The sequence below is a fragment of the Condylura cristata genome, unplaced genomic scaffold, assembly GCF_000260355.1.
Source record: "Condylura cristata isolate star-nosed mole 26May11 unplaced genomic scaffold, ConCri1.0 scaffold00011, whole genome shotgun sequence".
NCBI lineage: Eukaryota > Metazoa > Chordata > Mammalia > Eulipotyphla > Talpidae > Condylura > Condylura cristata.
Window position 1 is genome coordinate 28,061,744 of NW_004567112.1, and position 24,645 is coordinate 28,086,388.

Here is a 24,645-nt window from a genome sequence, read left to right on the forward strand (position 1 = left end):
AACCTCAACATATTGACAAATAAAAAGCAGATTAAAAATGAGTTATGCTCCTATGAGTTCTGTTATGTAAGAATATAAATCTACATGTCAAAAATATGGATTTTGGGCACTCCCTGTCAGTACAACATGTTAAAGCGCAGCACTGTGAAGCTCGCCACACCCGCTTCAGCATAAGTTCAATCCCTGGTCAGTAAGCCACATGGTGTGGCAGACCTCTCCTGGCCTGCCTGCTGCTTCCATCAGCAGGGTACTTACCAATCTGCCTGTTCTACTCCCAGCTCTGTCTCTGGTAAATCCTCTCATCGCTCCTACACCTCTGGTCTATACCCCCATTCTATACACATAAATAAGTAAATCCTAAAAAAAAATATATATATATATATGGAAGGTTGTACTAAACATTAAAGGTGGCTTTTCGAGGTGGCTAGCTTTGGGATGGATTTCAAATTCCCTATTTTCTATACTTACGGATAAAAACAAAACATTTTATAATATTTCTTAGTATTGCCACTAGTTAAAATAAGAGGACTCCCATCTGAGGAAGAAAAGAAACATTCTACCACTTCTACCCCTCCATCTCTCCAGATCAGAGAGGAGGCCTGTCCTTTCACACCATCTCCCAGATAGGCACCTACAACACCAGAGTGCATGGAGCTCATTCAGGACTGCAGGGACAGTGTAGGCACACACTTCAGCCACCAGATGTTTCACAAGGACGTTTTATGGTTGGGTTTGTATTTTTCATTGCCTTGAGGATTCAGGAACAGCCACCTTGCTATTGGTAGCAAATGCTGTCATACCTGCCTGTACCCTTTAAATCTTTATCATTTCATTGCAAGTTGGCCTGACTGCTGAATGCCAACAGCTGCATCTAAATGCTTGAGAGCATTCTTGGATGGGCTGGAGCCCATTCTGCCTTCTACACAATCTGCTGAAGTGACAAAGTTCACCCCTCCTGGTAACAGTTTCTAACTAATGGCAGGCAGGAGTTTGTATGTAAACACCCCTGCTCCCTCCCTCCTCGGGCAGGCTGACATGGTGCCAGGTGTTCTGTACTGGCTTCCCGAGCTCAGTTGGGAGCCTGACCTCCAGTTGCCCACTATGGTTTGCTTGATAACATCCTTTGTATTGACTTCCTTTCCTGTCATGTTTCCCCATCCTCTCACTGGGGCTTCTTGCCATCCTTTCCCAAATAAATTATTTTCATTTAAACCCTTATCTTGGAATCTGCCTCTTGTCTTATTCAATCTAAGTCACTGTGCTTTGTTAACAAGTAGGAAATGGGAATCAGCCAAAACAGAGGATGATAGTCATGCGCTAGCTGGCTCCTTGAGGCCAGGTGAGGACTCTGGAGCAGCATAAAAAGAGACCACAAAATTTCACTCACCATTCTAGTTCTCTGGCACAAAAATTGACTAACTAGTTCTCTAAGAACTAGTATTTTAGGCTTTGTGAACCTAAAATCAGTGTTGTAATTGCCCAGCTCTACCATTGCAACATGAAAGCAGTCACAGATAATATAGCAAAGAAGGGTATGACTGTGCTCCAATAATATTTTATTTGCAAAAGGGCAGCAGGTCAATTTGGCCACAGGCTTTTGTTTATAGAGCCCCTGCTCTAGAACAACAAAGAGGCTGGACAATCAGCTGGCTGTTGTGGGAGGCTGGGCAAGGGTGAGGCTACTTGCTGACCTTAGAGTCCAGGAGTCCCACAGCTGTACAGCCAAGCAAGGAAATACTTCTTGGTCACTGTCGACAGCGTAGAGTGCAATGTCTTATTTGCAAGCCCAAGGCAGGCATCACTTTTCTTAATGGGGAGATTACAGCTACACTAGAAAAATATTAAGGCCCGTGGATAGAAAAGTATTTTAGTATATTTAAAGACATAAAATGGTGAGTGCATTTGATTGATATAGGGAATAGGAAGCTTCATTACACATAATTTTTGGAACAGTCAATGGTGTTTTCTGCATGGAAAAGGAAGGTGTAATATTGATAACTGACAGTGAAAAAGCCTTTGTGTGTGGTACTAAAAAGTACAGAACCAAGTTTACCAGGAGGGAGCTGGCCCAAAGGTAGGTAACGATGTTAGAAGGTTGCTGTTTTGAATGATAGTTTGGACCAGTTTTCCTACTCCAATGACTTATGTTAAAAATTGAAATTAAGTTAACTAAACTAAAATTTCCAAAAGTCATTCTCCCCAGTCAGTTTAATGCAGACCCTCAGCCTAAGTTGTAGGCTGGTGTTTGGGGAGGTTGGTTTGTAAGTGCATCTTTGCAGGCAAATGAAAAGTAGCCCTCAAATGAAAAGTAGGTAGTATCAGTCTAGTTTTATTTTATTTAGTTAGTTTTTTAGTTTTCATTTTTCTTTGGTGATGTTATTGGTCTGGTGAATCAGAAAGTACAGAAGCTGTGCAGAGGGTGTGGCAGAAGCATAGGTTGCAATATGAATCTCTGTATTTTTCCCTTTCTACTTCCTATCACCTTGGGGTCCTCCAGTTCAGTCAGTCAGGAGCTGCTTGTACCCTGCCTCAAGAGAGGGCAGTTACTTCAGTTGGGCACAGATATCAAAGAACTCTTTTGAGTTTTAAAACAGGTTTTTAGAATTCATGACAGTGAAATGGTTTTAGAATGTCAAAATCTTTCACTTGCCTTTATGTCAAAAATAAAACACAAAATTATTCAGGATATGTCATTTATGTCATCAGTGTTTGGGGAAAAGTAGATAAAATGCCAAATTAACCCTGCACATGCCTCATATGTGTTAACCACACACATCGAAAATAAAAGCCCCAGATCATTGGGAATGGGCAGGGAAAGCCAACCCAGGAGAAAGTGAGAAGGGTTCACGTCAAGGCTACGTGACCACGAAGGGCACCAGGTTAGAACCACTGGAAGGTATTCTGCTGCATATATGCCACATCTTCGTTATTTATTTGCCCCTTAGCAAACACTTGGCTATTGTGAAAAATGTTGCAGAAAGTATGGGAACACATGTATCTTTTCTAATCAGTTTTCATTTTTGTCAGGCAGCACAGCTCACTGTGATTTGAAATTTGTTCTGAAACCTCTGCTGGTGCTTTTTGACTGAGTCCCAAGAAAGGTGTGATTAAAAAACATGATGTCTAACTTCTAGAAGACCTTGATAAGTTTGTCATCTTTATATGGAGACCATTACTAAGGCTTACAATGGTTTCATGGGCAGCCTCACATTTTCCCAAGAGTTAAACAACCACTAGATGCTGCTGTAGGCTCAGATTCTTCTAACAGGCTTAACTAAGCTTGTCTTTCCTCCCTAGCTTGGTAAAATAACAAAAATTCATTTAAATGTTTAGTGTTAAGACACAGTCATATGCATTTATACCAAGTAAAACTCGGTGGATTGGAAGTACAGCCTTTTCTACATCTTTTGAGCAGAAAATAGGACCAAAGCCCTTACAAACCAGGCCAGGCAGTTTTCCTACATTTTCCCATTTAGTTTCCCATTTAGTTTCTGTGTTGTCTTCTGTTTGCCTTTCCAGATCAGTTCTTCTTCTTCTTCTTCTTTTTTTTTTAATAATTTATTTATTTATACATACAAGAACTGGGGTCTAGGCCAGAGGTGTGGGGAAGAGAAGGGAAGTGAGAGAATTCATCAGAGACAGAGTGGGGAGCAGAACAGCAGATCTACTGAAATACACTGCTGAGAGGAGCAGTGGGCCAGAAAGGAGAAGTCCTGCTGCACCATGTGGTCAGCTCCCTGGCCAGTGGTCAAATCCATGCTGCAGTGGCTGGGACAGCTTCATAGTGCTGAGACTTCACCCCTTGCACCACCAGGGAGCCCCCAGACCATTTCTCACCCTTTGCCACCTCTTATGTGCTCCCAGAGACTAAGCTGATGAGACGGCATCAACTAGCTCCTTCTCCTTTGGCTTCCCCTTGGGCTTGGCCTGTGGGGAACATCCACCCACGGGTGCTTGTTTCCCAGTTTCCTCTGTGGGCCCTCCACTAGCTCATTCCTGCCACTAATGGCCCCACCTTCTGAAGGTGGCCTGCCACACAGCCTCTCTGTTCTAGGTTTTGTCCTTTGGGCCCCAAATAGGTGAGAGATCTCTTGTTCCTAACTCCTCATCCCTAGTCCCAGGACACTGCATTATCCTTTGTGGTTACTCTACACCTTATTCAAGTTTTTGTAAATAGTCACTTTATCAAACTCTCCTCAAATTACTCAATCAAGTGTGTCATCTGTATTCTGCCAGGACCCTGACCTACATAATCCCTAAAGAGATAGAGACTAACTCATCTAAGCTTAAGAGTTAGTAGGTGACGTATTAGTGTTGGGAAACAGGTTTGTCTGTCTCCTTTGCCAGGGGACTGCCCTGGAAGAAGCCTGTTTAAGAAAGAGCACTTGGGTACCCAGGATGAGGTCCAGCACTAGGTCTAAAGAATGGACTCTTCTGGACCTCCCTGGTGGTACAAGGGGTTAAGTCTCAACCCTATGAAGCTAACCACAGCCACTGCAGCCCAAGTTTAATCCCTAGCTAGGGAGCTGACCCCCATGGCATGGCAGACCTCTCCCAACCTGCCTGCTGCTCCCCTCAGCAGTGTATTTCAGTCAGTCCACCTGTTCTTCTCCCTACTCTGTCTCTGGTGAATCCTCTCCCTTCCCCCACATCTCTGACCTGTACCCCAGTTCTTGTATGTATAAATTTAAAAATCAGGACTCTTCCCCTGCTCCATGCCCAAGACCACTGCACATCCAGGAATTATTTCCACTCTGCCTTTCCTGAAGTTAGTGTGTACCCTCCCCTGCTGTCATTTATTATTCAGCTGTCATTGCATTTGTCCAGGAGGACTTTGTTTGCAGAATCCAGAGCAGTGTCCTTAATGGATCCTGTAGTGGTTGTTAGAATATATTCACAAATTCTTAGAGATTCTTGCCGTTAGAGGTGGAGTCTAATTCCCATTCCCTTGAATATGGACTTCTCCTTGTAATTTGTTTTTAACAGATAGAAACCAGAAGTGATCCAGCATGACCACCCAGGCCAGGTCATGAAAATACATCAGCTTCGACTTGCCTCTCCTCTGAGAACACGTTGATGGAATCTAGCCTCCATGCTCTTAGGGGACAGAGGCCACATGGAGAGCTCCCAGATGAGTGATCCAGCAGAAAGCCCAGCTGAAGTTCTAGCTATGAGAAAGCCTTTGGGCCTTCAGCCATGGTTTGACTATAATACATGAAAGACCCACTGAGAATTGCCTAGCTGTGCTCAATCAACTCCAGGAACAGAGATAATAAAAATAAAACCTTTGTTATTATTAAGGCCACTAACATGTGACATGGTAACACGTTACATGGTAACACGTGACATGGTAATAGAAGATTGATAGACTGCCTTCCACAAAAGAGCAGTGGGGCCACCACATTCTTTTTGGGGTATCTCATGTGTTCTGGGGTACTATTCTTCTCTAATTCTCTTAAAAATCTCTAACCTGGGGGCCTCCCTGGAGGCACAGGGGTTGAAGACAAGGCACTATCAAGCTATTGGCAGCCACTGAAGCACGAGTTCGATCCCTGGCCAGGGAGCTGGCCTACATGGCACAGCAGACCTCTCCTGTCCCACCTGCTGCTCTTCTCAGCAGTGTATTTCAGTCAATCTGCCTCTTCTGCTCCCCACTCTGTCTTTGGTAAAACCTCTTAACCCCACAGGTCTGCCTTATACCCCAGTTCCTCTATGCTAAATAAATAAATGTTTTTTTTTAAAAAGTCCAAACTTCCAATTTTATTCCACTATGGATTTTACTCTTGATACTTGAAAAGTCAATTATTTCTTAGAATTAACTTGATCTGAATTTTTACTCAGAACAAGTTCATGCTTTAAATTCGTTCTATTTTACTTAGTAGTACATTATTGGTAACTTTCCAAGTGAGTATATGTAAACACCCTGCTTTAAAAAACAGTTTCAGGCGCAGCAGGTTAAAGCACTGCACTAAAAAGCTAAAGCCACTTCCACATGAGTTCGATCCCCACCCGCCCCGGAGGAGATCCACATGGCGTGGCAGACCTCTCCTGACCCGCCCGCTGCTCCCCTCAGCAGTGTACTTCGTCGATCTGCCTGTTCTGCTCCCCACTCTGTCTCTGGTGAATCCTATCACCCTCCGCATCTCTGGCCTGTACCCCAGTTCTGTACGAATAAATAAATAAATCTAAAAAAAAAAAAAAAACAGTTTCAGTATAGTGAACTTCAGTTTTACCAAGCTGAATATGCTTTTAGATAATAGCTACTGATTGCAATAGAATTTGTTAATCCATTCATTTATACATTCATTTTCTCACTTGCTCATTCAAAAAGCCATTAAATGTCCATTACCTGTCCAGTGGTACCTTTTGTTTTAAGCATTTTAGGGACATTTTAGAATTTTAACTTAATTTTATAGAAACCACTTTTGCTTAAGTTAACCAGAGTTAGTTTTTATTTGCAAAAGAGATCCCTGAATAGAACAGCAGTTCATATGAGGTGTGAAGTATAAACAATATACTCTTGGGGAATGGAGAGAATCTGGAACTGGTCCTCTTTCCTAGAAAGGGTTGGAGATAACTGTGGTCATCTTTAAGATGGCTGCCAAAGACCCTGTCCCCATTCCCCACCATTTATAAGATTACATAATTAGACCTGGCTTCTTCTGACAAGTAAAATATGGCAAAAGTGAGGGTTGGATTTCATGATTAGGTTACAGAAGGCTGAGTTTCACTTGCTCTATTACATTCTAGGTTTGTACACTTTAATGAAGCAAGCTGGCTTGCTGGAGAGGTGCAAATGACAAGGAATTGAGGGTGATTTCTGACCAATAGTTCATAACTATTGCTTATAACTGAGTCCCATCAACACTCATGAGAGTAAACGTGAACATGGGTCCTTCCTCAGTCAGGCCTTTAGATGAGACCACATCCTCAACTGACCCTCGACTGCCACCTTGTGTGAGACCCTGACATGAGAGGAGGCAGACCAACTATGTGCAGATTCCTGACCTACAGACAGACACTGTGCAATAATAAGTATGTGTTGTTTTTAAGTCCTTAAATTGTGGAGTAATTTGTTATGCACCAGTAGATAACGAACACAGTAATTATTTAGGGATGGGAACTAACAAGTTAGAGCATGTGGTGATGAAATCACCCGATTTAACTATTGCTTAGCATTGCCTATAATGAAGTAGCTATTGAGGCAAGGCTCTGAGGGACCTAGTAGCTGCCATCAAAAAAGCAGCATACAGGAAACAAGAAATCCAAGGGCTGTGGGTGACATCATTGCTTTGAACTCTGCTGGACAATATAAAGAGGTTGATAAGCACAAGCTCACAAGTTCTTCTTCCTCTTCCACTTCCTTTTATTTTTATTTTTTTTTATAAATTTGTTTATTTATGCAAACAGGAACTGAGGCACAGGCCAGAGGTATGGGGGGGCGGGGTTGTTGAGAGGATTCACCAGAGACAGAGTGGGGAGCAGAACAGGCAGATGGACTGAAATACACTTCTGAGGGGAGCAGTGGGCAGGTCAGGAGAGGACTGCTTGCCATGTGTGTCACCTCCCTGGCCAGGGATGGAACTCATGCTGCAGTGGCTGGGATCGTTTCATAGTGCTGTGCCTTAACCCACTGCGCCACTGGGGAGGGCCCTCCTTTTAATTTAGACTCCCTGCTGTTTCTTTACCTTCCTGAAAAATTTAATCTTTTTGGCATTAAGAAGAGAGTGAGGAAGGTATTTTAATTGCAGTTTAAAAGACTATTGAGGCAGAATCGAGTACTGAGGACAGAGTTGGGTGTGGAGGGCATTTGCATAGGAGGGTGGCCTGGCACAGATGTCAGTGCCTGAGAACAGTGAGAAGGACAGCGCTGCTGAGGAACACTCAGTGAGAATTTCTCAGCCTGAGCAGAGGGTAACGAGTGCAGTGTGATATTATTGGCCACACAAGAAATTATCCCCAAACTCAGTAGGGTACAACATTAATCTTTGCTAAATAACAGTTTCTTTGGATCAAGAATTTAGATCCAAAGCACAGGAGGAATTGCTTTTCTCTGTCCATTGAGGTCTGGAGCCTCAGATGGCTGAGGGCTGAAATCATTCAGACAGAGGCTGGGGGTCTGCTTTCAAGGTGGCTCACTTTATGTCTGGAAAATCAGCACTAACAAATTGGTTTCTTTCTTAATGGATCTCCACACATGGCCTCCATGGGCAAGTGGCTTCCCTGAGTGTCAGTGATCTGTACGAGCCACTAAGAAGAAGTTTGGGGTTATAGAATCTAGCAGGGTGAGGAAGGCATAGAGAAGGAAGCCTGGCATGAGTTTTGAGAGCCCTAGTAGGATGGAGAAGGCATCCACGTGGAAAAGACAGATTGGAGTGAGGAGCCGGAGTCCAAGGCTATGGAGCAGGGCAGGGTAGGAGTTTTGGAAGATGGTTTACATACAGGGATTATATAAGTAGATATATTAAGGATCAGAACCAGGTTTCTCACTGTCAGATGAGTATGTTACAAGTTAAGAAAGAGAGACAAATAATATTAATCCTATGATGTTGGATTGGAAAGTGGAGGAATTAATGTGAACTCATAGTTTGATATGTAGGTAGATTTGTGTATGTGTTTCCTATTGCTATCCACTAAATGGGCCTGGGAGGAGCAGAGTCCTAATAGCAAAAAGCACACCTAGCACCCAGAAAGACCGTTTCACCTATAATGAACCATAATGAAATCACAGATTCTATCTTAGAGCAGGGGCTATACAAGGTGAGCCCCAAACATCTTTCTTACAACAGAAAGCAAGAACTTGCTCAAGCAAGTTCTGGGAGATGCCAGAAAGACCTATGAGCCAGCAAAAAGGGGTTCCTGCTAGCCAAATTCACCATAATTTTAAACAATAAAAATCAAAAATGACATTAAGAAAATATAAGCCAGGCCTCCCTGGTGACGCAAAGGGCTAAGTCTCAGCACTATAAAGCTATCTGCAACCACTGCAGTACCATTTCAATGCCTGGCCAGGGAGCTGACCCACATGGCACAATAGACCTCTCCTGTTTTGCCCACTTCTGCCCTCAGCAGTGTATTTCAGTTAACCCATGTGTTGTGCTCCCTACTCTGTCTCTGGTGAATTCTCTCACTCCAACCCCCTCACCTCTAGCCTAGTTCTTGCATGCATAAATAAATCAACCTTTTTTTTTCTTTTTTAAAGGAAAACATAACCCATTGAAATAGAATAGGACAGCATGAGTCTATATATATTAGTAAACTTGTGAATTGATGAAGAAGCTATTTACAGTTTCAAAGCATCCCCCAAATCTTGGGGTCTTCCTAGTGGCCTCGGGGCTAAATTCCAGCACTAGCCATCTGAGTTCCATCCCCAGCCAGGGGGTTAAACCACATATGGTGCAGCAGACCTCTCCTGTCTCACCTGCTGCTCCCCTCAGCAGTGTAATTCAGTCATTCTGCCTCTTCTGCTCCCCACTCTGTCTCTGGTGAATCCTCTTAACTCCTGCCCTCTAGCCTATGCCACAGTTCTTCTATACAAAAGTAAATACATAAAATCTTTCAAAAAACAAAATAAAAGCAAAGTATCTTCCAAATCCTTTTTTTTTTTTGTTAAGGTTTTATTTATTTTATTTTTTTTTTAAGATTTATTTATTTGTGCATACAGAACTGGGGTACAGGCCAGAGGCTCAGGGGCGGCGAGAGGCTTCACCAGAGACAGAGAGGGGAACAGAACAGGCAGATCGACAAAGTACACTGCTGAGGGGAGCAGCGGGCGGGTCAGGAGAGGTCTGCCATGCCATGTGGTCACCTCCGGGGCAGGCGGGAATCGAACTCATGCGGAAGCGGCTTTAGATTCTCAGTGCTGTGCTTTAACCCGCTGCGCCACCAGGGAGGGCCTATTTATTTTTTTATTCATTTATGCAGGAGAGATCTGCTGTGCCATACGGGTCACCTCCTTGGTCGGGGATCAAACTCTCATGCAGTGGCTATGGATAGCTTTATAGTGCTGAGACTTAACCCTTTGTGCCACCAAGGAGACCCCCAAACCCTTATTAATTATTAAAGGAACAGAATGACTTACAGTGGAAAAGCTGGCAGACATCATCCTACTTAAGTGACAAATTAAATCACACACCAATTTATTGTATACAAAGAGATGAGCACAGTATCACTTCTGTGATTTCCCAAGTGCAAACATGAGAAAATAGCAGACCAACCTAAATTGGAAGCTAAGCAAAATAACTGGACTATAGTCTCCCAAAGTATCAAGGATATAAAGTTAAGGAAAGACTAAAGAATTATTCCAGAGTGAAGGAGATTAAAGAAACAAAGCATTGTGCCAATCTGAACTGAAACTTATTGCTATAAGGGAAGTTACTGGACACTTTTGGCAAAACTTGAGGTCTGAGGATTAGATGGTTATAAAGTTAATTTCCAACTCTGATGTAGGTTGATTCTTTGAGGAAATACACACTAGCTTAGGATCTTATGTGAGAAGTTAAGTCTTCATATCCTAATGCAACAATAATATTATGTGAATAAACTCTCATCTAAGCTAAACTTAACAGTATTAATCATGCACCATCCAAGGACTGTTGGAATTCCTAATCAATAGATCATCTTCTGCTTTTCTTTTATTGAGTTAACAGAAGAGTTAAGTCTGGTTGAGGGAGGCTACACTTAAAAGTGTTATAAGATGATCATGTCAACTTTACTCTCAAATGATTCTGGGGAAAAAAATAAAAGTAATTATGTGATTATCTTGAAGTTAAAAAGAAAGAAAGAAAGAAAATGCTAAAATTTGTATTCCAAGGGGCTTTCTATAATTATACTGGAAGACTCTAATCCATGTTGCCATATGTTTGAGAAAGTCAAAGGTCAGAGCTCACGTCTGAGCAGTACAAAGATTGATAAGTTACAATATTGGCTGAATTCATACCTCACCACTGCTCAGGTGAAAGTTAAAGTAGTGTAAAAGGAGTAGGAGTCTCAAAAGTAAAATAAGGTTTACAGTACTCCTAACTATACTCAGTTTCCTTTGTGGAATCACCTTGCTTTGGAGTCTTAGACTCCAGAGGGAATTACCTTCAAGAAGGCCAGTGGGGCTGGGGTTAAAGCAGGAGTGGGGGTGTTGTGAGTAAATCTAGTGACTCTAAACCTACTAATAAGTCTGGTTCTCAACCTTGAGGGTACATTGGAATCACCTGGGGCACTTTAAAAAAATAAAAAAAAAACAAAAAAACACTGAATCTCTGTATTGCAAGCCCAAAAATTTGATTTAATTTGTCTAGGGTCCAATTTAATTTGGGTCATAGCAGCTCCCGAAGAAACTGTAATGTGCAGCCAAGACTTATTTCACTGAACTAGAGATAAGACAGAGCCTATCCTTGAGGTTAGATTGCAACATAAAACCTAGGAACAGCTTTAAATGCAAAAAGAATTGCAAGATTTAGCTAATTCACTTCAGCAACACATATTATTTGGAATTCTTCCACATGGGGGATTTGTCTCTTCGTTCTCATTTAGTTATTTACTCAATCATTTCTTTATATCAGTGTGAATGCATGGATATTTCTTGTATATCTTGGGTTATAATCTAACACTACCTTTGATGCTCAATTTGCTCTAGTTTTAGCCATTGGGGGCTCTTCCAGCTGGTTACTATGCCCCTTTACACTATCCCCAGCATTGGGAGGTTTTGTTTGTTTTTCAACACTTCCATATCTTCTGACTCAACAAGGAGTTCAAGGCCCATTGTGTACATTTCTTGCCCCATTCGTAGAAGCAGGAATTTCCCCAAGGAACCCTTTGATTGGAAAATGGTGTTCAAAACCAAGAGCCAGATGTAACTTTTACATCCTGCTGCACTTTAAAAAAAAAAATCATTGGGGCCTCCCTAGTGGCACAGGGGTTAACATCTCAGCACTATTAAGCTATTGCTAGCCACTGTGCCATGAGTTCGATGCCCAGCCAAGAAGCTAAACTACATGGCACAGCAGACTTCTCCAGTCTAGGCCGCTGTTCCCCTCAGCAGTGCGTTTCAATGGATCTGCTTGTTTTGCTCCCCACTCTGTCTCTCATCTCTGGCCTACACCCAGTTCTTGAATGCATAAATAAATAAAAATAAATCTTTTTTAAAAAAATCACCCACAGATAAAAACAAACCACTAAAGACCCTGGACTCTAGAACTGAGGCTGTCAGACTCGGGGAAAAAGAGAGAAAAGTGGGAAAGGGGCACAATGAACTATGGTGGAGGACTATGGGTGCCTTGGTGGTGTTGTGGTATGGTAACATACACATGAAGGGAGTGACCTATACCTCTAACTCAAATATCATGTTGCTAACAAATGGTTTAAAAAAGTTAAAAATAATTACACTTAATAGAAAATTTTTAGACTCCTCAGGCTCTAGGAGCCCAAATTGGCATGTGCCCAAACCCGGAATCCCTTACCTGACTATCCTTTTGGAGTCATAGTTGAAGGCTGTTTTATTGACCTGTTTAGAGGCCTTTCTTCAGGTGAATCCATCCTGTCGCTGGTGGGCACTGATGAAACCTGACACATGGTAGGTAGAAGGGGAAACTGAATGGAGGGGAGAGGAACTGGAAGAAACTTCAAGCCTTGAGAGCATCTCAGTAATTGCTGCTTAAGAGCAGACACCATGACTGTCATCTTTTAGACCATGTGCTCTGGGTATCCCTGCCCCCCAAACTGCTGCTGGGCCCACAGCAATCCACCTGCCGCTGGTCCCACACTACTGAACTTCAAGTAGTGCACAGAATATTAGCAGAGTCCTCCGTATGGGAAATACACCTCACTACTTGTTCTAGTTCGAGGAGTTCTGTGAAGTTTCTGAGGCCTAAGAATTAAACCGGGGGTATCTGAACCTTCCTCAGTGACATCTCTATTCAGAGCAGCATTTGTGGAATAACCTTGGAGGTAAAGTCTCCAAAGAGGTCTTCTCATCAGCTACACAACTTGATACATCCTGGAATAAACTGGACTAAGGAGGTAGGGAACAGAGAAGAGGGACATGATAAAGCCGTGTTTCAGGAGTGTGCCAACCACAGGAACAGAGACAAACCTAATGAAGACCGAAGCAGGGAAGCAGAGCACTCTATGTCAGAAGGTTTAACAAGCTGCTGTGGCAGTTGGGAGGCAAAGAGGCCTAGCTTTGGTGGGGAAAAGGGATGCAAGGGAGAACTTTTTGTGGATAGCTCACTGCTAACCAAAACAATGAAGCTGGACAGCCCAGGTAACTGCAGGGGAATGACAAGTTGGTTAGCTTGGCAGGATAACGGTGGATAAGCAGAGAAGGTAAGTCTGGGAATGTTCTCTCAGGGGTTCTTAAAACGTGGGCCTGGATAAATTTCATGACCTGGAACCTGAAACCAGATGCAGGGTTGGGAGAGTGCATGCATTTTTCAGGACAGAGTTAACAGAGCGTATCAGTTTCTCAAAGGTTGAGACGACTAAGGAGATTCTGCAACATCAAGAGACGCACAGTGGCTGCTGGGCAGAGAGATAAATGCCGCTTGGGATCTAAATTCAGTCTATCAAAGGCTGTAGTCACATGGCCCTGAACTCACGGATGCTTTTTAAAGCCCTTTCTAGAGTGAGGGGGGCAGGTATAATTGTCCTCATTTTCCCCAGACAGCAGCTTGTTTCCTTTCCAGGATCCCCGGGATGCCTCTGGAAGGTATCTCTGTGATTCCGAAGAAAGGGGCGCACACACCGTTTGAGGTGAGTAGGGCAGATCCTGGATACTATAAACATACATACAGACATCCAATTAACTTTTCTTGGGATCTGTCTACGGAAGGGAGACCCTGGCCCTGTCCCCATCGAGGCCAAAGCCAGGGGAGGCCGCGGGCACACATGCCTAATTATAACTGTGACTGCAGCTTTGTGCTTAAGTGCAGTAAATGGATAGGAGGTGAGGGCGGGGAGAATAGGCCAAGTGGGGAGACCTTGGGTTTGCTGTGCCAATGGACCCAGAAAGCCAAGCCCACATGAGCGTGGAAGGTGTAAGCTTTTGAGCCCTCTATCTGACCGTAGAGCCGTAGGCAGGATGGATCATGCCTGGGTGGGCTATGCGGTCCGTCCTGGGCTGCTAGGCTGCCTCGAGCGCCCAGACCTGCCCCCGAAGCCCAGTTCGTGACCCCATGACTCCTTCCTGGAGCTGCACTGGGCGAATACCTAAGGCACGAGGTAGGGGTGAGGCACGGGTGTCCACCTCATCGGGCTGGCTCAGTGCTTGCTGGTCACTACTAAGTCCTAAGTCTACAAAAAGGAGATCCAAACCCAGGAGGGACTGGAAGGGCCAACCCGGACGCTAACGCGTGTCTAGCTGCAGGTTAAAACAGCTCAGAATCGCAGAGCGGGTAGGCTGGGTCAAAGGCGGCCGCGGCGCTTCCTCCGCACTGCGGGAGCCCTAGGTTCCACTTAGGCTCACAGACCCTGATCCCCTCCCTGGCCGCAGCACCCGCGCACAGCCCCGTCACGGGGTCATCGATCGGTACAGGAAGTGCCCGCCAGGTCATCCGCACAACAAAGGCGGCTCCTAGCGGCGCTTTCTGTCTTGCAAATGCAGGGCCCGGCCCCCGGGCATAGTGGAGCCCTGGGGGAGAAGCACCCCCATTCCTTCTCTCCCACTTTCCCCTAGAGTATTCATTTGAAATGTTAATTTTGGACGCTTCTCTCTAGGCCCGGATGTGTCTTCTTGAAAGCTGACTGAGAGCTCAGTGATTAAAACAAACCGGCTTTTGGCCTGGGTGGGAACCTGGCAAACATTTGTTGGTCTAGGAGACAGAGGCAGGTGCTTGTAGACAAACGTTGGTAAATTATTACACAGCTCCCGCTACCGGCTTTAAAAATATTCCTTTGTGGTGGTGGCACAGGGGTGATTTGGTGATGGGAAACCCGTGGGGATTACAATTGAGATGAAAAAAAAATGTGCAAAATGATGTAAAAATAAACTTTTTAATAAAAAAAAATTCCTTTGTGCACCTATTCCGAGTTGGAGTTTTTCAATCAACAGACTCTTATTTGCACCTCTAAGCTTAGAGTCCCTGTCCTGTCACCTGCTACCCCCACACTGCCACCCTAATCCAGGTCACAGGTGGGAGGCAGGCCGCGAGGGCTGGGTGTAGCCAGGTGCTGCTGGGATCAAGCCCTGCGGGGTGCCAAGTGGCCCCAAGGACTCTCCAGATGTTTCTCGAGCACCTCCCCCCCCTTCCCTGCGAGGTAGGGTGACACTGGCTGATAGGCCTGAGCCTACCATGTCCAGCCACTGTGTCGCAGGAGGACTCAGAGAGGTATCACCGAGGGTAATTTTAAAAAGTTTTGGCATGTGTTTCCTTGTCCACATTCCATAGCCTGTTAGGTTATTGCCAAAATATTATCAAGTCGGGTTCCTTGCCCGGCCCAGCTGCTAGTGACAAGAATGAACACTAGTACCCTTGAAAGGGGGGTGGGGGTGAGGTGGGAAGGTGGGGGTGGGGTGGGGGAGGTGTTGACACTATTAGGTACTGCCTACATGGATTAACTTGTGTGACAAATGACTCATGTAACTCGACTCTACCACCAGTATGTAACCTGCTCTCCATAGGGCATGAGCTCCCCCTGGGTATGGGGTCCCAATTATGTAGGTAAGATGCCAAGCTCATGTGTGCTGGCAAGGGGTTGGGAGATCACCAGAGCACCATCGTGGTCTTGGAGAGCTGCCAGCCTCCCTGCCAATTCCCCAACTTCAGCACTCTTTAATCGACTAACTCCTTCAAGCAGGCACTGCCAGGTCTTCAAAAAAGCTTTTGCCTCAAGCTGGGAAAACCAAATAGAGAAATGATCATATTTCAAACACGGGAACAACACTCATACATAATGAAGCAAGTCACACAAAGGACAGAATTCTTTCTCACTCTCCTGGGAGAGGTCCCCCAGCTCCTCCGGGAATCTGCCCAAACTATGGGGTTGACTGGGCTGTGTATAGAGGAGTGGGGGCTTGTTGAGGAGTCCTCTTACCCACTAAACACGGGAATTTGTCACCAGAAGAAATTCAGCCCAATTAAGCATCTCTTGGGAATACCAATTTATCCCTTTTCTGTGCTCCAAGGGCCAGTTGTGGATCCCATAGGCGAAATGAGGGACATGGAAGGAAGAACAGTAGAGGCTCCCCTCTCTCCATTCCAGGATCAGCATCTGAGTGCTGTCAGATGATTCAGTAGGTGGGGTGAGAAAATTATACATCATCCAGTTAAGACAAGGTACTGTGGCCTCAAGTTGGTGAATAAGCCTGGCCTTGTAGATGCCTGACTATCCCTTTACTCTGAGAACTCAGTTATATGACCCCTGAGGTCTGTTACACTTTCTTGCAGCTACTAAACCATTCCTGACTTCCTGACTCCTTGAACCATCTCTTCCTCTGAAACACCTATGAGGTCTCTCAGCTGAGATCCTTACTCCTCCGAGCAGAAAGATAGGGTTCCTCTACTTGGCTTGATATTGAGATCCCAGGATGAGACACACTTTAATGTCTGTGGCCTTTGAAGAAAGACAGACTTCTGTTACAGAGTGGAGTGACCTTGGACAAGTCATTTTTCTTTGTACATCACCTGCCAGAAATGAGAACATCCTTAAGAGGAGCTATAGGGAAATTTACACAGTAAACTCAGTACATGCTGTCCCAAAGTTTGTCTATAAGACTGTAGGAAGAATAATGTCACTGCCACACTGTTATCTGCCATGGAACTGAAATACCTGAAACTGAATCACCCTACTATAAGTGAACCCCAGTCAGAGGCAGATTGGCTTTCAAAGCAGGTGACAGACAGCCCTGAAGCTCTTTCCTATCATAGTAGGAAGACAGTCAGCTAACACCACTTCTTTGCTGGGATGTATCTTGCTCTGAGTAGGTTATCCCCACTGCCTCTAGAAGTTGAAGCCAAGTAGATCTTCAGTGACATTTAATGCCTTGTTCTGCCTCTACTGTTTCCATCTTACGGATATTAATCACTAGCCTGCCTGTAACTACTGGAGTCCTCTGTCACCATTTCTAAGGTGCACACATACTCACCATATCCAAATGCATGAGAAAAAATCACAAAAATGACCTACATACCAAACACTTAGTTTCTGTAATAGTGGAACAAGGAAGAGAGGATGACTGATCTATATGAGACAGTATATATATGACTTGTGAAAAGATTCCACAAGCATAGAGGGAAAACGCTCCATACAGAGGAGACAGCATGGTCTGGGAATGGAGGCTTGACACCTTGACTGCTCTGGAATAGCCAGAGAAGGGCAGAAAATGGGACAGGAGACAGACAACTGTAAATGTAAATGAAAGTACTTTCTGAATAGTGGGAGCCACCAAAGCTTTTTTTTTTTTTTTTTAAAGATTTATTTGTGCATACAGAACTGGGGTACAGGCCAGAGGTGCAGGGGCGATGAGAGGATTCACCAGAGACAGAGTGGGGAGCAGAATGGGCAGATCGTTGAAGTACACTGCTGAGGAGCACAGTGGGCCGGTCAGGAGAGGTCTGCTGGGCCATGTGGATCACCTCCGGGGCAGGCGGGAATTGAACTCATGCGGAAGTGGCTTTAGCTTCTTAGTGCAGTGCTTTAACCCGCTGCGCCACCAGGAAGGGCCCACTAAACTTTTTTTAAAAGAGGAAAGTGGCTTGCTAAATTTTTGTTTTAGAAAATTATTCTTGTGACCAAGCAAGGGTCAATTCACCTTTTGGGGATATTTTAGAACAGTTTTAGGTTTACAGAAACCTTGAATATATAGTATAAAGACTTCCCATATTTGGTGCTACCTATTTCCATAGTTATTAACATCTTTCATTGGCAGTGCCTCCCTAGTGGCACAAGAGGTTAAAGCATAGCACTATGAAGCTATCCACAGCCACTGCAGCACAAGTTTGATCCCTGGCCAGGAAGCTGTCCCACTAGACCCAGCAGACCTCTCCTGTTTCACTTGCTACTCCCCTCAGCAGTGTATTTAGGTCAATCTACCTGTTCTGACCCCATTCTATCTCTGGTGAATCCTCTTAGTTCCCACACCTCTGGCCTATACCTGTTCCTGTATGCATAAGAAATATTTTTTGAGACTGTACAGTATAATTTTTTAATGATTTATTTATTTGTGCAGAGAAGATTCACCAGAGAAAGAATGGGGAACAGAACAGGTGGATTGACCAAAATACACTGCTGAGGGGAGCAGTGGGACAGACAAGAGAGGTCTGCAGGGTCATATCCCTGTTGGGGGATGGAACTCATGCTGCCATGGCTGTGGATAGCTTCATAGTCCTGTGCCTAACCCCTAGTACCACCAGGGAGATCCTACATAAATTAAAAAAAAAAAAAAAAACAACTTTCATTGGTGTGGTGTAGTACAATTAATAAACTAATATTGATAAAGTCAACTAAAGTCCACAGATTACATTTGACTTCAGTCTGGGTTTTGACAAATGCTATCATGAATCCATCATTACAGTATCATTTATAGCATTAAAAGAGTCTCTTGCTTTATCTGCTCAGTACTTCTCCCTCTATATAATTCTTTGGCAACCATTGATCTCTATAGTTTTGCCTTTTCTAAAATGTCATAGTGTTGGAATCATATAATGTGTAACGTTTTCAGATTGGCTTCTTTCTCTTAGTAATGTGCATTTAATATTCTTCCATTAAAGTAGACACTAAGGCTTTTAGTGTGTACTTTAAGGTTCTTAAGAGAGCCAAAAAATTTTTGCCCTCACATAATGGCTTCATAGCTCATTTCTTTTGGTAATTTATATTTTTGAATTTTTTGTATTTTTTTTATCTGGTAGTTTATATTTTTATATTTCCCTTCAAAATCATTTACTTCTATATTGATGCTATCTGGTAGATATAAGCCATAAATTTAAGTTTTTCAGTAGCCACATTAAAAAAGCTAAAAACAGATGACTTTTAATAATGCATGCTATGTAACTCAATATATTCAAAATATTATCATTTCAACAATTAATCAATATAAAAAAAGATACTTTAGTTTCTTTTCCTTTTGTACTAAAGCTTTGAAATTCGGTGTACATTTTATTAGTCCAGGGTCCATTTCCACTTAGACTAGCCAGGTTTCCAGCTCCCAGTGGACACACACAGCTTCTGGCTGCCCTGCTGGACAGTGAGAGTACTATATTGGGTGCTGAGGCTAGAGAACAGAGAAACAAAGAACTTGGAAGTGACAAGAGTGAGAAAAATAACACAATAGTTTTATATAGAGACTACGGAGCTGATTTAGATTGCCTAGGTAGTCAGGAAAGCCTTTCTGTGGCTGAGACCCAAAGGAGGAAGCATTAACCGTTATTTATTGTCAAAATATTGTTGTATAACAAACCACTCTAAAATTCAGACGCTTAGCATAGTAACCAGTGATTATTGTTCACTGAATCTACAAATCAGGTAAGGCAGTTCTGGTCCCAGGCGGGCTCACATGTACATCTGTGGGCAGCTGCCAGTAGGTGGCTGTATATACGGATACCAGCTGGGCTTGTATGTTTGGATTCTGCTGGCTATCGAGTGGTGTAGGATGACCTCAGCTCTTTTTCTTGTGGCTTCTTATCCTCCAGCTCCAGTAGGCTAGCCCAGCCCTGTTCTCATGGTGGAGGCAGGGATTCAAGAAAGAAAATGGAAATATTCAAGGTTTCTTAAGGCTCAGGCTCAGAACTGTCACTTCTGCTACATTCTTTTGACCAAGGCAAGTCACAAGGGCAGACCAGATTCACCGAGTTTATATTCTGGAGGGAGCTGCAAAGTCACAATGCAAAAGGCGTGCATACAAGAAGGGATGGAAAATTCAGGTGAGTTGTGCAATTAATCTCCCATATTACTTAGAAAGCTGTTTATTTACGGAAGCTATACAATTCTCAACTTGCATGTGTTCAATAAAATACCTTCAAAATATAAAAATTAATATATGTAAAGGAGAAATTGATAAAAATGTTTTTATAGTAGTTTCAATGTATGTTTTGCAATTGTGCTAGGTCAAGTACATAAAAAATTAGTTAAGACATGGAAGAGTTCAACACAATCTATAATATATGCAGTCAACACCTATTTGTTACATTTCAAAAAGGCAGGTTTATTAGGGTAGAGAAAAAGAGACACTTGCATAGACACAGCAGGCAGAGAGCTGCTGCTGCTTCTGCTGCTTTGCAAAAGGAAAATGTTTGTGAAAGGAAACAGCAAATATTTATGTCACATTTTCTGTGTGCGAGGGACTATTCTAGGTGTGCTGGGCATATAAACGTGAACAAAATTCAATAGTCCCTGAGTTTATAGTCTAGTAGATGGAAACATCAGTCAACATGTAAATTAAACATGATGATTGCTGCAAGACATCAACAGGAAAAGACAATAGCTTTCTGAGGTGGCAGGGTAATGGGTTCCACTTAAATAGCATGGATAGGGTAGGCATTACTGAGAGAACGCCTAGGTGAAGGCAAAAAGAGGCAAGGGAGTATCAGGTGCACATCTCTAGTACTTGTGAACAGTGTGCACAAAGGCCCTGAGGCAGGAGTCAGTTTGGCAAGTTCTAGTATTAGAAGGCTGGTTTGGCAGGTGGGAAGGGGCAGCAGTAGTCAGGGGACAGACAATGTCTGCATTGAGGTTATGATAAGGATTTCTGGATGTGATAGGAAGTCCTAAGTGGGTTTTGTTGGGGGCCAGGTAGAGGTATCATAGGGCATTAGGGGTGAGGACACTGAAGAGAAGAGAGCTATTTCAACATAAGAGTCACCTCTTCTAGGTTATTGGGTACCAATCCTTATCAGGCAGTTAAGTCTCCAGACAATTTACCTTGCTTTGTCTTTCAACTACCTACATAGCAGTTCATTCCCCAAAGGATGTCACCATCTCCAGAGAACATATTCCAATTATCCTGGAAAACAAGGTAATTGGGATTACAGTACAATTTATCTCAATTCTCAAAGTGAAAACCTATCTGAATCAAGAAGAAAATAACTCCCCTACCATTGGGAAAATGGAAAATGCAGTTAACAATTTATGTGAGACTATTATTAGTTTTAAGTTACTTTCTTTCAAGATATAATCTTAGATGGAAGGGAAAAAATGGAGGCATTTATTCAACAAATGTTTGCGGAGCACCTATTATGTGCCATACACTCTTCCAGGTGCTAAGGATAGAGCAGAAAACAAGAGAGAGGCAAAGTCCCTGTCCTTGCAGGGAAGATAAATACATAAACAAACATGCACATTGTGTGATTTATTAAATGAGGTAACAAATGGCCCAGAGAAAAAATAAATTATGAATATTGAACATTTGGGAGTGGGGACATTTCAACTGGCCAGAGGAGATAAACTGGAAAGTCCTATGTGACCAACATGGGCAGCACAGAGAGAAGGGTAAGGGCAGTGACCCCACACACAGAATGGTGTAGTAACATGATCTCTACAATGTGCAAGTGTACAGTTTATAATTTTCTTCCACATTCTATTACAAGGAAAAATTTCCTGTAGCCAAGTAGTAATTTCTGACTACTTATTTATGCATATAAGAACTGGGGTACAGGCAAGTAGTATGGGGGTTGAGAGGATTCACCAGAGTGGGGAGCAGAACAGGTGGATCTACTGAAATACACTGCTGAGGGGAGTCGGGGGTAGGGGGGAGAATCAGGAGAGTTCTGCTGTGTCATGTGGGTCAGTTCTCTGGCCAGAGGTCAAACTCATGCTGCAGTGGCTGTGGATAGCTTCATAGTGCTGAGACAACCCCTTGTACCACCACAGAGGTCCCTAGAACAAATTCTTCCACTAGTTTTTTGTTTCATTTTATTAGATTTTCTTTTTTTTCAGCTGAAGTAAAGTATGAGTCCATTTGGGTGGATCTCAAGGTAGTGGGGATTCTGCCCTCCTCCAGACAATATGAGAGAGAAGCATAGCTTGACTCAGATCCAAGAATTGTTTGTCATAAATGTGACATGCAATGGGAAATAAAATCTGACCTCTAAGTTTGCAAAGAGGCATTCTAGCAGAGGGGGGGAAAAAGCGTACCTGGGTGTGTGTGTGTGTGTGTGTGTGTGTGTGTGAGAGAGAGAGAGAGAGAGAGAGAGAGAGAGAGAGAGAGAGAGAGGCAGACAGACAAACAGGGAGGGAGAGTGAGAAGCAGATTTGAATGAAGTGAAGAGAACTAATCTATGGTCTGGAGGGAATGAGCTGGTAGAGTGTGGGCTGAGAGAATTTATAAAATAAAGACAGGAACATAAAAATGAAAATTTGCTTCCCTGTGTAATCCACAGTGGAGTTTGGGCCCTGGTGGTAAATGCAGGGCTGTCGGGACACTTGCTTGCCTCAGTGGAGCCAGGGAGGAAAGTGGCACAGCCTGCAGGCCCAGTTTGGGCTCCTCGGGAGGGGGCCTAGGGTGAAAACTCTAGCTGTCTTTATCATTAGAAATAAGATACTGAAGAGCGTTGCAACAGGTCTGCTCAGTAAGCTTCCACAAAAGCTACATACACATAATTTAAGAATTTTCAATTCTATACCATTTTCTATTAAGTTCAAGAATGTCTCTACAAGAAATAACAGGTATCCAATGTTTAAGAAAAAGTTTGATTTCCTCATTAGTTGTGATACCTTGAGCAAATGTCAGCCTCTTCATTTCCTTACCTATAAATAGGGATAACAGGCAGGGATGCAAATGAGGCCTGCCATAACCGTCTGGCATGACACCTGATGCACAGTAGGTTCTTGAAGTTCTTCCTTTCCCCTCTTCCACCCTAATGAATACTAAATTGCAGCAAAACGCTATGGGTATACTTTACATCAATGTGTGGACCAATTACCTGGAGGAATCCTGTCAAAGTACTGATTCTGACTCAGGGGAATAGGGGTAAACTTAGGGGTTCTGTGTTTTTTAAAAAAACTCCCTCCCAGCCCTCCCTGGTGGCGCAGCGGGTTAAAGCACAGCACTGAGAATCTAAAACCGCTTCTGCATGGGTTCCATCCCCCGCCTGCCCCGGAGGTGACCACATGGTGTGGCAGACCTCTCCTGACCTGCCCACTGCTCCCTTCAGCAGTGTACTTCCTCGATCTGCCTGTCCTGCTCCCCACTCTGTCTCTGGTGAATCCTCTCACCCTCCGCATCTCTGGCCTGTACCCGAGTTCTATATGAATAAATAAATAAATCTTTGAAAAAAAAAAAAAAAACTCCCTCCCTCCCCCATATTTGTATTCCTAGCAAGCTCCCTGGTTATGCTTATAAACTACTGACCTGAACCACTCCTTAATTAGCAGTAACACTACCAGCTTCCATTAGTTAATACAACTGCTCCACAAAAGGCACTCAAAAAGATTCTAGATATTAGCTTTTTTTTTTTTTTTTTTAATTTTTCAGCTTCATGCAGTCACTGACACAACCAAATCTCCAGTACTAGCTAGGCCAGGGCAAAATGAACTGGGCTAGGGTAGGTGTCCTTTGGTCTTGGAGGGTTCACAGCACCCTTCTATAGGAAGAGCTTGTATTTGTCTCTCTACCATTTTTGGCTTTTTGATCTTAGCCTTTGCCTCTGATGATAATTACCCCTTAATTAGCACCCACCACAGTGTCATCTAAATAATTATAGTAAGTGCAGTTTGCACCTCTGCCGGCAATCTTCAAACAAACTGACAAAACAAGATCCTATGCCTTTTTTTTAAGACAAAAGTGACCCAAATAAAAGTCATTCGCTTACCACCACACAGTGGAACACAGAGACTGGTTATAGTTTCCATTCATACAAACTACCAAAGAGTTGAAAGTATTGATACACTGTCTGGGAAATAGTAAATGTCAGAAAATAAATTTTGCAGGCAAGACCCTTAGAAGTAAAACAACCCAACCACACTAACATCAACCTTAAGTTCCAACTGGGGAGGGCTGCCCGGACCTCAGAGCTAGTTTTTTTTTATTCGAAGTTTCTCAAATCGGAGGAGTGTGGTAACTTCTGGGTGCCACTCAAAGCCAATTACCCACTTGTGGAATAAGGGGAGAGCTTTTCACTAAAAGCAATTAGTAGTTTTCTATTTGCCAAGTTGACTCTCCATTAACTGCCACCAAACAGCAGGGTGATATGGTGAGCCTGATGTAACATGCCTCTTTCCAGGAGGAACACTGTGTCACTCTAGAACTTCGTTTCCCACTGCAGCCTTAAAAAAAAAAAAAGTAAATAAATAAAAATCCTCCCAAACTTTCCAAGTTTCTGAAATAAGCTAAGAGGGAGAAACCTCACTAGCACAAAAGGATGTGTAGCAAAAATACTCTTTCTCATAATCCTCCCACCTTCTTTCCTTCCCCAGATGCAATCACTGGTTCCGTTCTTTAAACACTTTATTTTGTTAAATTTCAGATGTAAAGAAAAGAGGCTAGAATAAAGAGGCTGTGTTGATCACGCAGCATCAACAATGAAAAACAACCGACTGGCTTCTTTTATTCTCCCTCCCTCCCTTTTGGTAGGAGTTATTTTAGGGGGAATCCCAAACACCAGATCTTTGTACCCGTCAAAACTTCGGTATGTCTGTGTTTGTGTGTAATATAACTTCATTTACTGTTATTATACCCAAAAAGGGTAATGATAATTCCTTAATATCTAATTATCGGGGCCAATT

General features: G+C 43.3%; 1 protein-coding gene across 1 annotated transcript in view; it reads left to right on the top strand.

The window, feature by feature from the left end:
* The first annotated feature begins 19,587 nt into the window (after positions 1-19,587).
* The window catches only part of WAPAL (wings apart-like homolog (Drosophila)), a 69,197-nt gene continuing 64,139 nt past the window's right edge, over positions 19,588-24,645 (top strand). The window contains exon 1 of the mRNA XM_012723813.1: positions 19,588-19,847. The gene's annotated coding sequence lies outside the window, so the exon portion shown is untranslated. The remainder of the gene's footprint in view (positions 19,848-24,645) is intronic.